We start from the raw sequence: 18773 nt of genomic DNA on the forward strand, positions 1-18773 counted from the left end.
AAGACCATTCGATCTATTATCTCTAACTTTATAAAAGGAGCCATTCAAATGCAAACAAACCTAGAAACTATCAGTAACCAATCCATCCTAGGGTAAGCCAATGTTGTGGAGGCATGAAAAGCATTAATTCATCGAATTGGAGTTCCATGAGCTTAAGCATCATGAGCAGACATATCTTCACAATCATGGAACGAATTCGTGACGGCATGTGAGTTCATCTTGAATCTATGAGGAAAAATGTTAGAGGAGGTCATGGTGTCTTCTTTGGCGATCAGTTGGCTGTGATGACGGATGTTGACTTGTCGTCCTTTAGGTACTCAGTGGAGCACATTAGATGGAGATAAGTGCGCACCAAGAAGACCCCTTCTTCGTCACCCATCTGCAAGCCACACCACATGGTCCGTCGCCATGTCTTCCAGCAAAAAAAATCCTCCATAAATGGATCCTATCTTAAGAGGGTTACAAAAAGTGCCTTTGACAGACCCAAACTTCACCGAGCCATCAGGACTGGCAAATGGTAAACGTCCATAGATGTTTTTTTAACTGGCAGAGATAACATATTTTGTGCTTTTGTGTTTGTATGCACCTAGCTTGATTCACCTACTTTTTGCTCTCGTTCCATTTCAGTTCTGAGAAAATGCTTGGGTTTGGATTAGAAACACTTTGATATTAATATCTATGTGGATCATGTTGTCCCCGGTATTCGTAAAGTGATGATAAAATTAAGTTGCAACCATAAAAAGAAGCCAGTCAACAAACTTTTAATCATTACATGGACTCCCTTGGTTACACAAATCTTGACGTTTTTTTAATATAGTAATTGTCCAAATTTGAAAACTGTGACCATCAATATTTAAAATAGCCCCCCCTCCCCCCCCCCACGCGCGTCGCTCCCCGTGCGGGCGACTCGGGCGGCCACCCCAACCATAGGCTAGCGCCGCCGCCGGCCACCCACCCCTCTCTGCCGCTGCCGGAGGACGTCGCGGGGCAAAGCCGCGCGGCTGACGGCGGCGGCAGGGATCCTTTCTCGCGTCTTCGGGCGGCTCTCGGGCACGGGCGGGGGTCTCTTGTTGGCCGGCGCGTCGATCTACGAGCAGGGCCTGGTCCCGGCGGCTTCCGGCTTCAGCGGCGGCGTCGTGGGGCTTCGCGTGCGGGCGCGGAGCTGCGAGTAGGTGGATTTGGGCGGAGGCTTGGGGCGCGGGGCCTCGCGCGCGTGGGGCGCGGCGATGCTCGTTGGCTCGGCGGCAGCGTCCCGTGGCTGGCGGTGCTGGTGTGGAGGCCTGGGCGCGCGCGGCTGGCCGGGTGACGCGTCGTGCGCGGTTGGTGCCGGCCCTGCTACCCCATGTTGCCCCAGATCTGGCAGGCGGCGGCGTTTCACCTGCATCCCTCCCCTTGTTCGCGTCTGTGCGGTGCTGGTCCTAATGGCAAGATCTTGTTCTGGCTGGTCCAACTTGTACGGGGGAAGGGGAGGTGGAGGGAGTCCCAGGATCACAGCGATGGTGCTCTGCCCCATTTTCCTGGTAAGTTGGGCGTGCTCTTCTCCCCTCTCGTGGCCTGCGACCGCGGACGGAGGTGTGCCAGGGCTTGGATCTTGAGGCGATTTGGTCATGTTTGGCTCCTGGAGAAATCCTTGCAAAAACTGATGTTGATGCCGGTGACGGCGGCGCCATTTTTGGTGTCGTTCACCTCCTTGGGGGCGTTGTTGAGGAGTCCAGTTCACCCAAATCCCTCGAGAGTGTCTCCGGGCGTAAGCCCAAGATCTTGTTTTGCTAGATCGGACGACGGCGGCGTCATATTCGTCGCTACCTTCTTGGAGGCGTCGTCTTGGAGACCATGGCTGTTGGTGGTAACCGACGGCTTGCGTGGGTGGCGGTTGTCGGTGGAGTGTGGTTGATGTTCATGGTGTTGCGGCCGGCTTGGGGGTCGACGGTGGGTCTGTGCACTTCTTCGGCGATGTTCGTGCTCGAGTGCTTCTTGGTGTGTCTCTGCAAGGCGGTGCCCTGCGATTTTGCCGGTGGCACACAGGTGTCGTGGCGTTGTCTCGGCCTCGCGTGTCCTTTCGAATGTACCCCCGACACAGGTGGTGTTGTGGCGTTGTGCAGTCTCGGATGCGCAGTGCCTTTCGATTACGTCGACGGTGTAGTGCCGTGGTTTGGTCTGCTTGACGATGCCCCTCAACGACGCCGGTGACACACAGGTGGCGTGGCGTCGTCTCGGCCTCGCGTGACCCTTCGAATGTGCCCCGTGATGCAGGTGGTGTTGCGGCGTTGTGCAGTCTCGGTTGCGTGGAGCCTTTCGATTACGTCGACGGTGCAGTGTCTTGGTTTAGTCTCGGCTGGCCGATGCCGTTTGATTACACCGGCGGTGCTCTTTTGTTGTGTTGTGTTGTGTTTTCGTTTCTTGTTCTCCCCCTGCTGTGTGTGACGTCTTGTGTGTCGTCGGTGTGTTGTGTTGTTTTATTTTATCTCTCCTCACATGTATCCCTTGTACCGTTCACTTGAGCCCATCTTGCGAGGCTGCAAAGCCTTATAGGCAAATGAATACAATTCAGGTGGGGGAGTTCTCTCCCTCCCCGGTGAAAATTCAAAAAAATATTTAAAATAATATTTTGACTAGATGTGTTCAACTTTATATATCACTACTAGTACATAATAGACCATCGTAGACAACTCGAGATGCCCATTATAGATATGTATCTATGGCATTTGTTTAGCTGGGTCGGTCATACCAAGGTCCTTCCCAATATGCCAAGGAACCGTCTCCAGAAGGACTTCCGCAATCAGCTCGAAATATGTGACACCTGTAAATAACACAGTTTGCAAGAGGTTTTGTAGATGAGCCGTCTGGAATGACACATGTCAGATGGGAGCATCTAAGTTTCATGCTGCCTTCCAAAATCTTTAAAGCTCGCAGTTATTTCCCAACTGTCGTATCTGTATATTGGGGACGCTCCTACGAGTTGCTAATAAATTCTTCTTTTATTGCTTTCAGTATAATATTACCTCTGTTTCGAATTATACATTTCGTATATTTCAATATAGACTGCATAAGCACTGAAATGAGTGAGCAAATAGGCTAAAACATGTCTATATACATCTGATCAAGTAAAAAATTGAAACATCTTATAATACAGAACGGAGAGAGTGCTTAACAAGCCATTTTAATCACAGAATGAACTTTTTTATTTATTCTCATTCAAACATAGCGAAGAAAGTTTTACAGAAGTAGTGTCAAAAACGCTCTTATATTATGGGACGGGGGGAGTAGTTGATTAGTACAATATTCCCTAGAGTTGGAGTTGGCTGATTTGCTGGTTTCGTTGTACTTTTGCTTTTCTTTGCACACAACATTTAATATATAAAAATTATCATAGAATAATTGTTCTACGGTTTCGGTTTCGGGGTCAAAAAAGTATATAGTTGATTCAAACATCAACAATATGACAAAAACAAATCACAAGTACTAGACTAGATGTACAGCAACAGATGCTATGAACACGGGGTATTTTTAACTTGTGAATTATTGTTGCTTTTTGCCTTTGGCTTATCATGAGGTACTTCCTCACTTCGTTGTTTTTAAATCCAGTGAGGTAGTTAGTACACTGGAGAGTTTTTCTGCCGTCAGATACTGACGATGTAGATATTGTACCCTGTAGAACTATATCATGCGAAAGTTGATCGAATTCAGGGAGCTGGTCAATTTGTTTATCTGGCCGATGCCTTTTAGCCGTCCCTGATCAGCAGGCGCACGTACAGCTGGTTGATCGTGATAGACCCATTTGTATTGTGGTAGGCTAGATCTTTCCAGTAACTTACCTTCCTTGGGTGCGGATGAGCTCAATCCAGAGCCGGCCATGGTGATGTAGGGGCCGATGATGGCAGAGGGATCGAAATGGAGAGATGGAAGTGGTGCTTTCCGTGAGCACCACGATTGCCCTAGATCAGAAGGGGATTTCGGTGGGGAGTCTGGCGGCGTGGTGAACCTCGTACCGTGCACCCCGGCCCCCACCTCTTTATATATCGCAGGTCACAGGGGGCCACCAACCATAGAACGGTTGGGCGCCCCCGATCAGGGCGCGAATAGATCAGGGCCCGATGGACCGTTGAGCCCACTCGGTGGAGAGATCAACCTAACATTCTCCCCCTTGATTTCAACTTTTACTTTTAACCTTATACTTTCTAGTTTATTTGTTTCATCACATATTGGTACATAGAGCATGTTTCATCGTCACAGCTTAATTGCCGTTAGAATCATACAGCTACAACATACGTTATGATCAGAAACAAATTTTGTTCCTTTTGGGCCTATCCAGGAATCATAAGGCTTTGCCTTAAACCCATGCCAGCTATGTGTTCCTTGAACACATTGGGTGGTAAGCCTTTCGTTAGCGGATCCGCAAGCATATCCTTTGTCCTTATATGCTTGAGACTTATAGTTTGATCCTGGATTTTATCTTTCACAACATAATACCTTATCTCTATTGTTTTGGCAGCATTACTCGACTTGTTGTGAGCGTAAAATACTGCGGGTTGGTTGTCGCAGTACATCTTTAGTGGTTTGTGAATACAATCTATCACTTTCAAGTCGGGTACAAATTTCTTTAGCCATATCGCCTGCCCCGTGGCTTCCAAGCATGCTATGAATTCTGCATACATCGTGGATGATGCAACTATCGACTGTTTGGAGCTTTTCCACGAAATAGCTCCCCCAGCAAGAATGAAGACGTATCCTGACGTGGATTTTCTATCATCTCTGTCCCCCGCAAAATCTGCGTCTGAATACCCTTTTATCTCTAGGGAATCAGTTCTCCTGTATATTAGCATGTAGTCCTTCGTGCCTTGCGCATAACGCAATGCTTTCTTTACCATCTTCCAGTGCTTCATGCCTGGATTCTCTTGATATCTACCGAGTACCCCGGTGATAAAAGCTAAGTCAGGGCGAGTGCACACTTGTGCATACTGTAAGCTGCCTACTGCCGAAGCATATGGTATTGCTTTCATTTGATCGATCTCGTACTGGTTCTTGGGACATTGGAATTTCCCAAAACTATCGCCCTTGACTATAGGAGCAGGTGTGGCTTTACTCGCATGCATATTATACTTTTTAAGAACCTTTTCTAAATATGCTTTCTGCGATAGTCATAAGACTCCATTGTTCCTATCTCGATGAATTTCTATGCCCAAAACATATGATGCTTCACCTAGATCTGTTATGTCAAAATTTGAGGATAAGTATTTCTTTGTTTCTTGCAGTAGACTAACATCACTACTAGCAAGCAGGGTATCATCCACATACAAGATTAGGAAAATATATTTCCCATTTTTAAACTTTGCATAAATGCAATTATCCTCAACATTTTCTTTAAATCCAAAACTTTTAATTGTTTGATTAAACTTTAGATACCACTGCCGAGAGGCTTGTCTTAATCCATAAATGAATTTCTTCAGGCGGCATCCCATATTTTCCTTGCCTTCCATGATAAAACCCTTAGGTTGTTTCATGTAGACATTTTCTTTTAAGTCACCATTCAGAAATGTCGTCTTAACATCCATTTGATGTAACTCTAAATCAAGATGAGCAACTAATGCCATTATGATTCTGAAGGAATCCTTACATGAGACTGGAGAATATGTCTCATTGTAATCTATCCCTTCTCTTTGTGTAAATCCTTTTGCCACGAGTCGTGCTTTATACTTTTCTATATTCCCTTTAGAGTCATACTTAATTTTGTAGACCCATTTACAGCCTACTGTTTTGGCTTCTTTAGGAATTTCCTCTAAGTCCCAAACATCTTTGGAACTCATCGATTTCATCTCGTCTTGCATTGCCTTCATCCACATCGATGAATGAGGGCTTCTCATGGCTTCTTCATATGAGGTGGGATCTTTTTCCATATGAACCATTTATGTGTTATAAACTTTAAAGTTAGTAGAAATAGCTGACTTTCTTGGTCTTGTAGACCTTCTAAGGGCCTCAGTTTCTGGCATGTTCTGTGCCTCAACTTCTGGCACTTCTTCTAAAATTTGTTGTTGCACCTCCCTTTCATGCTCAACAACGGGTTCAGTCGGCTCCTAATGGATAGGTTCCGGGCCTACCCCCAAGGTTGTCATGGGTGGAGTTGCAACTGGTAGTGAGAAAAATGGCTCATGAATCATTAGATTAGGTGCATGCACCCTCTTCTCCTCAAGATCAATTTTCCGAGCTACCAAGCTCCCCCTCATCATTTCGTCCTCAAGGAAGACTGCATGTCTCATTTCTACAAACTTTGTATATCTGTCTGGGCAGTAGAAACGAAAACCTTCTGATCTGTCTGGATAGCCAATGAAGTGGCAACTAACTGTTTGGGGATCTAACTTTGCAATGTTTGGATTAAACATTTTGGCCTCAGCAGGGCACCCCCACACCCTGAAGTGTTGTAGGGAGGGTACCCTTCCTGTCCATAGCTCGTACGATGTTTTGGGCACCGACTTTCTTGGTACTCTATTGAGAATGTGAATGGCGGTTTTAAGCGCCTCCATCCATAATCCCAATGGCAAGTCGGAATAACTTATCATGCTGCGCACCATATTCATAAGTGTACGGTTGCGCCTTTTAGCTACTCCATTTTGCTGAGGTTCACCCGGCATTCAATACTGGGCAACTATGCCAGTCTCCTGTAAGAACTTTGCAAAAGGTCCAGGGACTTGGCCATATGGAGTGTGCCGACCGTAGTACTCTCCCCCACGGTCGGACCTTACTATCTTTATTCTTTTATCATGCTGATTTTCAACTTCAGCTTTGAATATTTTAAATTTATCCAACGCTTCAGATCTTTCTTTGATTGGATAAATATAACCATAGCGAGAGTAATCATCTGTGAATGTTATGAACGAGTCATATCCATCCACACTTTTCACCGGAAATGGTCCACAAATGTCAGTGTGGATGATTTCTAGTGTGCTTGAGCTATGGATTGCACCTTTTTTGATTTGTTTTATATGCTTTCCTTTAATGCAATCTACACATTGTTCTAAGTCTGAGAATTCTAACTGTGGAAGAATTTCACTTTTGACTAATCTTTCTATTCTCCCCTTCGAAATATGGCCCAAGCGACAGTGCCATAATTTCGATGAGTCAAATGTTCTCTTTCTTTTTTTGTTCTTTATTCGATGCGGAAACATATTCATTCACATTGCATATAGAATGCACTTTTTCACGAAGTGATAACAGATAAAGCTCATCATGTAGTAAAGCATTACCAACATAAGCATTATTATACCAGATGGCACACTTGCCATGTCCAAAATAACACTCATAATTTTCTTTGTCCAAACATGAAATGCTAATTAAGTTTCTATTACATGAAGGAACATAAAGAATATCTCTAAGTAGAAGCTTGAATCCATCAGCTAACTCCAAGGAGATGTCGCCGACAGCTTCAACTTCTGCTTTTATTCCATTGGCTACTTCAATGCCTCCTTCTCTTCTTAGCGTAGTCCGGGTCGAATGGAATCCCTGTAAACAATTTGCAACATGAACAGTTGCCCCTGAGTCAATCCACCAAGTAGATTTCGAAAACTGTGTGTACAAGGATTCATTTACTAAGGAAACAATGTTGTTACCTTGCTTTGCCATTAAGGACTTCAGCCAAACAGGGCAGTCTTTCTTGTAATGCCCAGTCTGCTTACAGTGGAGACAAGTGTCTTTGTCCACTGGGAAAGACTGTTGCTGACGCTGATGCTGATAGGGAGCTTTTCCTTGTGGCTTTGAAGGAGAACTTTTGTTGTTTTGATTGTAGTTCTTTTTCTTATGATCCTTCACATAGTTGAGTATTCCACCATGTGAAGCTTTTAGTCTGTCCTCTTCTTGGACACACATAGCAATTGTCTTTTCTATGTCCCATGTTCCAGGTGACATATTATAATTCACAACAAAAGTCTCAAACTCCTTTGGCAGTGAAGCCATGACAAGGTGGACCAGGAGCTTTGGTTTGATCTCCAGATCCTCATCCATAGGCTTTAACTTTGCTGCCATATTGCTCATCCTCGGGATGTGCTCTCTTATTCCACCACCTGTGTATTGTTCCGTCACAAGTTTTTTAACCTGGGTGGCATATATCTTTGAAGAGTCAGTGAACTGGCTCTTTATCTTTGTCAGCAACTCCGCTGCTGAAGCGCACTCTGCAATGGAGCCCACAATTGTGCTCTCAATTGTATTCTTTATAAAGGCCATGCATTTTTTATTTGCATTGACCCACTTTTGGTTGGCTATGATGTAGGACATTTCCAAAGGAGTATAATCCCCCTTCCTTTTAGCCCATGCAGCATCATCCTCAGTAGTCTCTCTTACTGGCTCTGTAGGTCTGACCGACTGTGGTTCATCCAGAACCCAGTCCAGATCAGCACAAACAAATGCCAGTTCAACTTTTTTCCTCCACTCAGTGTGTTTGTCACCTCTGAGTGTCGGAACTTCTTTTAGGCAACTCATCAAGTGAAAGCCTCCTGAAATCACAATTTAAGTGACATCAATATAACAATCATATGCATTAATCTAACGTTGGTCAAATTAAACATATAATTGTCTATGCAATTAAATCTATATTACCGTTGGGCAAAATATTAGAAATAAATGCACCTTTAATTTCAATAATAAAATATGGTCATGTTATTAACAACGTTGGTCATAAGAATAACATAAACATATTTATTCTAATTATAACTTTAACATGCTATTTTAATAAAACTCTCTAAACTTTTATTTTCAAGAAAAAAAGAGCAATATTAATTCTGTACACAGCGGAAAAACAAGAATAAAATCATGAACTTTTTATTCTTGGCAGAAACTTTTCTTTGATCAAATGAGAAAATTCATGAACTTGTTTAATTTCTTTATAAAAATTCATGAACAATTTGGAAATTTTCTTTTTATATATTTCCAGGAACTTTTCTACTTTTCTATTTTCTAAGCAAAAATTTCGTTGGAAAAACTTTGCATAGAAAACAATATTACAATCTGTCCAAAACTCTGGACAGAAAACCAAAAAAAAGTAAACTGCAGCGCAGCTACAGCCTCTGCCGGACGCGCGAGGCCCGAAACAGAAAAGGCCGGCCCACAGCCTGGCCTGAGCTCTACGGCGCGCGAGCCACTGTGACACGGCCTAGGCTGACCGCGGTTGCGGCCTCTGTGCTTTTCGGCCCAAAAGCCCGCTGTGGCTAGGGTTTTCCTCAGGACCGTCGGATCAAATCGGACGGACGCCCGGTGTCCTCGCTGGATCAAAACCGAGACCCAGCTCTTCTCGACCGAAACCCTAGTCATTCTTTTCTCCTGCCCCGCGCCGCTCTTTCCATTCCTTTCTCTCTCAGCGGCGAGGCAGAGAAGATTTGCAGCGCTCCGGCCGGCCGCCCCGGCCGCCGGCGACGGCGGCGACAGCCACCGCGCGAGAGCACCGGCCGCCGGCGACGGCGTCTACCACCGCGCCGCGCGTGCCTCTCCCTTCCCTTTCCTTCTCTTTGCGTGAGCCTCCTGTGGCAGAAAGAGAGAGAGGAGCCATCTCCGATCTGTCTCCTCGCCCTGTCTGTGATGTAGCGGGTCGGGGCTCCGCCGGCCGCCGGCGACGACAACGCGCCACCGCGCCGCGCGAGCACTCTTTTCCCCTTCCCCTTCTTTTCTTTTTACTGTCTCCATCCACCTCCTCCCCACAGAGAGAAAGAGAGGCAACTGCCGCACGACGGCGACCTAGATGGACGGAGAGGCTTCGCCCCTGCCGACCCCTTCGCCGGTCGCGCGTTCCCCTTGCGGTGAGCGCGCCGCCGTCGAATGGATCGGTGGTGGTGATCTTTGCCCCTGAAAAGGGGTGGTGTTCTTCTTCTCGATGCCTCGGCTTGCCGATGCGCATCGAGATCGAGAGGAACGGCGCGGCCTTGCGGCGGCGCTACTTTTTCCGTTTCCTTGAAGGATTCGTTCTTTGCCCTGTCTAGGGTTCTTGGGGGGAGGGGATCTCTATTTCTTTCTCTGTTTTATCTTTTTACCGAAAAACATCTAACCAGGATGGCCTGATACCATTGATAGACCCACTTGGATCGTGGTAGGCTAGATCTTTCCGGTAACCTACCTTCCTTGGGTGTGGATGAGCTCGATCCAGAGCCGGCCATGGTGATGTAGGGGCCGGTGATGGCAGAGGGATCAAAACAGAGAGGTGGAAGTGGTGATTCCCGTGAGCACTGCGATTGCCCTAGATCGGAAGGGGATTTCGGTGGGGAGTCTGGCGGCGCGGTGAACCTCGTACCGTGCGCCCCGGCCCCCACCTCTTTATATATCGCAGGTCACAGGGGGCCACCAATCATAGAACGGTTGGGCGCCCCCGATCAGGGCGCGAATAGATCAGGGCCCGATGGGCCGTTGAGCCCACTCGGTGGAGAGATCAACCTAACAGATCGATGCATGGCTGGTAGGGATTACACCTTGGATTAATTTCTCAACGAAGTTTTGGACCACACTTGTTCTGACTCAACATCGATCCAAAATTAGTAATAGGACAAATACCTATATGTGTTCAGTTCTAACGGCGATTAGACAAGCAACATGTATACTTCTTAAACGAATTCCCAAATTGCTGCTAATCTTTGGCCTTGCCTCCCTATCATACCTAAGTTGCCGATATTTTACGGACTCCTCCTGGTCCTCTAAGTTATGCATCTAAGATGCCGAATTGGTAGCTACGTTGCTCAGCACTAGGGTGCATCCAGCTCTGCCCATAGACTACCCTCGATCAGCTCTAGCCCCCTCTCTCCATTTGCACAGGCTTCGTTAATGAAAGCTTCTAAGATGTCGTGTGAATTCGTTCATTCACATACGCATGTAAGTTCCCATTGCCTCTCGATCCTACCTAGCTAGCGATATTCTACGCACCCTACCTAACTACTTTGCTGAGCACCCTAGTGCATGTCCTCAATCAGCTTGTGTCTCCTTCATCTATCGACGCCGATGTGGCACTCTATCTCGTGTTGCTTTTATAATGCCACGTTATGCAAGCATGCATGTCTTCTGTGTGTCCTTCAGCCAAGAGTTACTTAATCACCATGTTGCTATTAGTAGACTTACAACTACCATTGCAACTTAATCACCAGAAGAAAAAAAAAACACTGCAACTTAAGTAGTCCCTCTGACCATCCAACATGCTGCCAACTGCTAGACGCTTTGCCATTATCATGCTCCCTTTGTTCCTATCCTTTTCTCTCGTTTTTGTTTCCTTCAAAACCAACTCTGCAACAAGACAATGGAAACCAACTATCCACAGAAATACAAATAGTAAGCTATATCTTGAACTATAAAAAGCAGTAGATGCCACCATAATAATCTAATTAAGCCTCAACAAATGTGTTTTTGCGCTGAAAGGCGCTGTCCAACAATATAAACAATTGGGTGCAACTACTAATTCCACATGGGTTAGATATTCCTTTGTAGCTATTAATAGAACATTTCTTGAGTTTTCTCCTGGGTATTTGGCTTACCAAATTTACATTCTTTCCTTGTTGCACCACAGATTCGAAAAAAATGGATCGAAATACCTTAGAATTGTTTTAAAATGAACATCTATATTAGTACTTGAACGTACAGTGGTATATATGAAAAAGCAGAAAAATAAAATGGTATAAGGGGAAGCTCCTAATTGATCCCGAGCACTAGTTTCAATTTGTACTGCCAGATTAATCGCTGCTTAAGTGACAATGAAAGGGTCCAATATAGGGCCATTCCGCGTTAAAATAGACAACTCTGCAGGCAGCATCGTCATTCATACTACTTATGAAACTCCAGAGAAAGCATGAGGTAATATAACATGAAGAAAAGAAAATGAATAAATCTGGCAGATGGTGAAGAGTTGAAGACGTCCAAAACTCCATTACCCATATTGCAAGTCGAAAGCAAACGTTATAGCATTCTACAAAGTGAGAGACCGTTGATATCATTTTCGTACAACTAATGTGCAACAAGGAGATGAATCGACAGATTTGGGTTTGGGTTTCATCCAAACAGGTAGGCTACCACGCAATGATCGAGAAGAACTCAATGTACGTCCCTTCAGGCTGTTCCTTAGCATCGCGCCTACGTCTATGAAATCAACTGCTACCACGTCTTAGGCGATGTATGTGCAAGCTGATCCGTATGCACCTCCAGCGACCATGCCTCGCGAAACTCGCGTGTGTGATTTCTCGGTACCTCCCATTCCTATTCGTATAGTACCGTTGATGAGACCTGCTAGCTAGGTACAAAACCACTACTATTAAGAAAGGGAGGTGTGCCGCTCGAGCATATGCACAAACTAAGCACACCAATGTAAGTACTAGTGCTTATGCTTTGCACTTGCTCGTTTTAAATAAGTGTACGCTTGGATCCGTGCGGTCATCAATGGCCCGCTTATACAAATTGAAGCAGCAAGGGCATCTTCAACGCAGATCCTTAAATTGCCCCCAACCATCCGGACCGTGCGGTCCGAATGTGTTTTGCCATCTAATATGATTTTGTATCGGTCCACTCGATGGTTCTGAGGTTGAAGTTATTTTTCGCACAAACCGCGCGGGGGGAGGGGGGGGGGGGGGCGTCTGGATCGTAGCCAAATGGACGTCTGCCAACCCTCGCCCACCCAAAAACTCTCTCCATGGCCAGCTTGGTTTCCCGCCCAAAGCGATTAACGTCGCATTCATGCCAGTACAAAGCAAACACGACCTGTCACCGGAGCCGACATTGAAGACGGCGCACCGGCCGAGAACGTCTCTCATGCCAGGTGCACGCGCCTTCTCCGTGTTCAAATAGCAACACGTCTGTCTGCCTCCCTCCATTAAATGTGTGCGGTTGCCGAGGAACCTACTCTGACGCCCTCATGTGAACCCCACCCGTTCGTGTGTGTGTGTCGGCCACCATTAACCACCTCGCCGCTTGGCCTGCCTTCCGGTCTCTATTTGAACATTAGTCCCCGGCAACAGCCGCATCCAACCTCCTTTGCTCCCTATCTGCTCTCGGCAACACTCTCGCCATGGCTTCTGTCGGCTCCAAAGCCCTATGGACATTCTGTTGTCGAGAAAAAGGAGATCACTGCCATTGTGGCAGACGAACGAGCTCTCATCGCAGAGGCGGCCGATGATGAGCCACCGCCACGGTCCCTACTTAAACGAAACAAACATGGTTCATTTTATAAAGAATACCTAAAACTATTCTAGCACAGCTGGTCCTCTGATCCAATTGGTTGGTACGCTCCCTACTTAAACGAAACAAACACGGTTTGATTCACAGCGAAAGCACTATTTTTGGATTTTAGAAACAGAAAAACATAATAGTAGAAGGAAGTGGGATGGGCCAGCCTACAGTGTACAGGGGGGTGTGCGCCCTGTACCAATTCGCCTGTACTCTGCGCTTAAGGCGCCGAATAGCATTTGGCTCGCTAACCTGTAGGCTGTAGACTCCACGCTCCTTTTATTTATAAAAAGCATCCACGCTCCTGGTCCAAGCGCCGCGCCAGCCTCCAGCTCATGCGCTGGGCAGCCCAAGTGCCAGCCTTCAGCTCGTGCGCCAACCGCGTTGCACAATTCAGTACCACCTTGCGGAGCGAGCAACAGCGAGATGGGTGGATGGCTATACACCGGTAGAAAAAGGGCCTTTAGTCCCGGTTCGTAAGGGCCTTTAGTCCCGGTTCTGGAACCGGGACTAACGTGTCGGTACTAATGCCCTGGCCGCTTTAGTCCCGGTTCAATCCAGAACCGGGACTAAAGGCCCTCCACGTGGCCGGTCCACCTTTAGTCCCGGTGGTAACACCAACCGGTACTAAAGGAAATTTCCTGATTTTTTTTTGAAATTTTTTTTTTTGAATTTTTTTATTTTCAAATTTCTGAATTATTTTTAACCTCTAATCTCTAATCACCCCTCATCACTGCTCAATTTAATCTCTAATCACCCCTCATCATTCCAAATCATCTCACTTCCGAACGGTCACCCATCCTCTCACTACTCCAGCCTGAGCACGCTTAACTTCCGGGTTCTATTCTCCCTCGTTTCCAAGTCTGCACTTGTTGTTTTCCTGACAATAGTAAGATGTCAATCCTATTAACCCTCAGGAATTTAGCTTGAGCATGAAGTCACATATTTCACTGTTTGAGTTTAAAACTATTGTTCTAAAAAACAATAATTTTTTAGTAACACTAATATTTTTGAATAGTAGTTTGACCATTGTTGACCACAGTTGACATAGTTTGACCAGATTTGACCAAAATTCAAAAAAGGTGAAATAATTATTTAATAACACTAATATTCTTGAATAATTATTAGTAACACTAATACTTCTTGAATAAGTAGTTTGACCATAGTTTGACCAGATTTACTGAAAAATTTAAAAAAACTGAAATTTGAGCATAACTTTTTTTCCTTTTGGAATTTGAGGATTCTAGAAATTTGCAAACAGGCCGTAGGCCGTCTCCATCGGATGTAACTTTTCGAGTAGATGATTTTTCATATAAAAAACTTTTTCATCCGAGTTCGTATGCAAAAGTTATGCCCATTTACAAATTCCAGAGAGATTTTGTAAATAAGTCGAAATTCATATTTGTAAATTTTCCCAACAACTAGACCACATATCACATGTGAAACTTATTTCTTTTATTTTTTTGACATTTCCATCATTTCTTTTATTTTTTAAAAAACTGAAAAGGCGATCCAGGGGGGGGTATAGTTTGAAAATGGGACCTTTAGTACCGGTTCGTGGCACGAACCGGGACTAAAGGTCTCATCCCCATTAGTCCCGGTTCATGCCTCAAACCGGGACTAAAGGTCTAATCTTTAGTCCCGGTTTGTGGCACGAACCGGGACCAATGGTTGTGGGCAGGAGCGAGGCCCATTGGTCCCGGTTCATCCCACCAACCGGGACCAAAAGGTCTGGATGAACCGGGACTAATGCCTTAGCCGCACGAACCGGGACCAATGCTCACATTAGTCCCGGTTCTAGACTGAACCGGGACTAATGGGCTGAGCCGGTCTGGACCATAGCCCTGTTTTCTACTAGTGATAAAGGAGGGGTGACGGGAAGGATCAGCTGAGCTCTTCGGTTGTTTAACACACACCGAAGCTAGCTTTGGTTATTTCGGTTTAACCAAAAACCGTTCGGTTTCTAAGAGAAAAAAACAAATGTTAAACGGTTTCTATATTTGGGAACTGAAACTGAACCGGAAACCTGAAAAACCCGAAATTTCTGTTCGGTTTGGTTTTTTGTTTTCGGTTCGGTTTTGCACACCCTGAGCCAACTGCCTAGATGATTTGCCGTCATCATGCTCCCTTTATTCCTACCCTTTGGTTCCTACCCTTTCGGTTCGGTTTTGAACAACAACAACAACAACAAGAAGAAGAAGACAACTGAACCCAACAATCTACATAAATACAAACACTGAGATAAGAAAATAGCGGAGATCAAGTTCGAGTTCTTGCAAAAGAAAGTTCACTACTAAATAATGATATCTTGAACTATGAAAAGCAGGAGATGCTAGCACAATCTAAGTAAACATTAACAACTGTGTTTTTGCGATGAAGTGTGTTGTCTGACCATATAGCAAACACTTGGGTGCCTCTAACAGGGAGAACCGGACAACATAGAAGCCATGTGACTATGTTCCCAAAATAAACATATATAGGAGGTCTGGATACAACGCCACAACACGCACAATGACACCTAAGCTCCACGACAACAACCCTAGGAGGGAGAACGGTGCAAAGCGTCTGAACCGTCGAGTCCAAAACAAACAAGTGTCTTCACCCAAAACCTGACACGAAGAGGAGAACTACGAAGACATTCTCAAGAGGAGAGTGGCATCCCGGGCGTTACCGCCGTCGGCACCAAAGCGCAAAGCTTTGGCTCGGCAGCTGCCCCATGTCAGCACGAGGCATCTAGAACCGCCGCAGCGAGCACAAATCTCCAGACCGGGATTTGGGCGTCACCACTGCAACCGACATCGAACGAGTCCAAGCTACCCGTAGCGACACCCCTGGCCGCCCATACGATGAAGACGCATAGCCGCCACCGCTACCACGATGCCTGTAGAAGGGCCAACCATGCGGACCGCCATCCGGGGCCGCCGCCCCGGCATTCATTTCTGGTGACACCACCAACCATCTATATCATGACACACCACCACACCAGCTTAGCGCTCTAGCTAGCTGGTGACCTCGTGCTGCTTTTATAAAGCCTCATTACGCAAGTATGCTTGCTCATGTGCTTTCTTCAGCCAATAGTTAGTGCTAGTGGTTGATAAACTAGCAAAGTTACCCGAGGAAACTGCGTAAACCCCAAACTGTGACTGTTGGTTTTGCATAGAACATCTACCCTGTGGGTTTTGCATGAGCCAACTAAAATTGCAAATATCTCCGAAACGTGTGCTCCAAATGAGATCGATTTTTTTATCACACTAGTAGTGGGTATCATTATGATTTACTGGGATTTTTTTCATTTTTCAAATTATTGAATTTTGAAACAAAATTTTGAATGAGCTCGATAAGGAACATCACGCCTGGTGCGACGGAATCAATTGGTTGCCCATGCCAACCAACTTGATTTCTCACGCCTGGTGCGCGGAATCAAGTCCGCTCTATATCAACGTCAGAACCTACTGGGATGTGGACTCCTGCTTAGAGAGGAAACGAGCATGTCCATACTGTTCTTCAGCTCGCGAGCTAAGTTTCTCAAGCATAATCCAAAGCCAACTCCCAAACTGTCCATCACGGACAAGAGACCAGAGTATTTGTTGACAACGAAAAGCTCAACGTCGTGCAAACTGGTTGATTTTGTTACACATCTAAGTTCCCATTGCCTCCCAATCCTACCTAAGCCGGTGCAAACTTTACAGACTCTAGCTATAGCTCATCACTATGGTGCATGCGCTTTGTTGCTCTAGCTCGTGGCCTCCTGCTTTTATAGAGCCACGTTATGCATGTCTCATGTGTGTCCTTGACACAATAGTTACTGCTAGTTGATACGGTGGATCGCAGCTTGCCTGCGTATACACATGGATGCCTCATCAGACAAACACACATTTTCAACTTTCCATAGATGCACTACCTTGCACGCATGCATCTTCACAATAAAAGTAGAACTAGCAAACGCCGGCATGCAGTTACAATTACCATTCACCATTGCAACTTAAGCACCGAAAAACAAAAGTTCAACTTAAGCAATCGCTCTGACCATCGAACATGCAGCCAACTACTACTTCGATGATTTGTCATTATCATGCTCCTTTTGTTCTTATGCTTTGCTCCCAGATACTTATACATATTCTTTATATATTACTGCACAATTATTCTCCCATGTCCATAGCTTCCATCCACTGAAATGAGCTTACCTAGGACCCAATTCATCCCAGCCAAATTTAACTCAACCCTATTTATATCAAGCAGATCTCGGAAACATGCAAACTGGTACTTCATCCATCCCATAATATAGGATGTTGTTACAACCTTTTTTTGGCGGGTGAATATGCTATTACAACCAATATATATGAGTACATTTGGCGTAGGAAGTAGTTTTTACCCTCTAGGGTTGTGAAAAAAGATGTATCTGCTGCAATTGTAGGTTCAAGTCCAAATTGAAAAACAATATCTGTATATGTAACTGGAAAAGATGTACCATTAAGTAGTTGGACAGAACAAATGAAGTTGAGGTTGTGCAATAAGTAGTCAACCAAAATGACATGTGCAACGAAAAATATTCTGGACTTCGAACTTTTTCCAGAGATCATAGAAAAACACACATTAGCTAAATGCACGGTGATGATGCTTGGTTTCGATGCCACTGTATATATAGCTTTCTTGTGGAGTCTGTATGAATTTCTTTCGCCTATGAACGCATTACCACTAGTAGAAAAAGGGCCTTTACTCCCGGTTCTGGTTTGAACCGGGACTGTAACACCAACCGGTACTAAAGGAAATTTTTTGATTTTTTTTTTAATTTTTTTTATTTTTTTTATTTTAACCTCTTATCTCTAATCACCCCTGCTCAATTTAATCTCTAATCACCCTTCATCATTCCAAATCATCTAACTTTCCGGACGGTCACCCATCCTCCCACTCCCCCAGCCTGAGCACGCTTAACTTCCGGGTTTTATTCTCCCTCGTTTCCAAGTCTGCACTCGTTGTTTTCCTGACAATAGTAAGATGTCAATCATATTAATCCTCAGGAGTTTAGCTTGAGCATGAAGTCACACATTTCACTGTTTGATTTTCAAACTATTGTTCTAAAAAGCAATAATTTTTTAGTAACACTAATATTTCTTGAATAAGTAGTTTGACCATTGTTTGACCACAGTTTGACCATAGTTTGACCAGATTTGACCAAAATTCAAAAAAACTAAAATAATTATTTAATAACACTAATATTCTTGAATAATTATTTAGTAACACTAATACTTCTTGAATAAGTAGTTTGACCATAGTTTGACCAGATTTGATGAAAATTTAAAAAAAACTGAAATTTGAGCATAACTATTTTTCCTTTTGGAATTTGAGGATTCTACAAATTTGCAAACAGGCCGTAGGCGGTCTCCATCGGATGTAACTTTTCGAGTAGATGATTTTTCATATAAAAACTTTTTAATCCGAGTTCGTATGCAAAAGTTATGCCCATTTTACAAATTCCAGAGAGATTTTCTAAATAAAGTCGAAATTCATATTTGTAAATTTTCCCAACAACTAGACCACATATCACATGGGAAACTTATTTTATTTTATTCTTTTGACATTTCCATCATTTTCTTTTATTTTTTCTA

The sequence above is a fragment of the Triticum aestivum genome, chromosome 5A (assembly GCF_018294505.1).
Source record: "Triticum aestivum cultivar Chinese Spring chromosome 5A, IWGSC CS RefSeq v2.1, whole genome shotgun sequence".
NCBI classification, from domain to species: Eukaryota; Viridiplantae; Streptophyta; class Magnoliopsida; order Poales; family Poaceae; genus Triticum; species Triticum aestivum.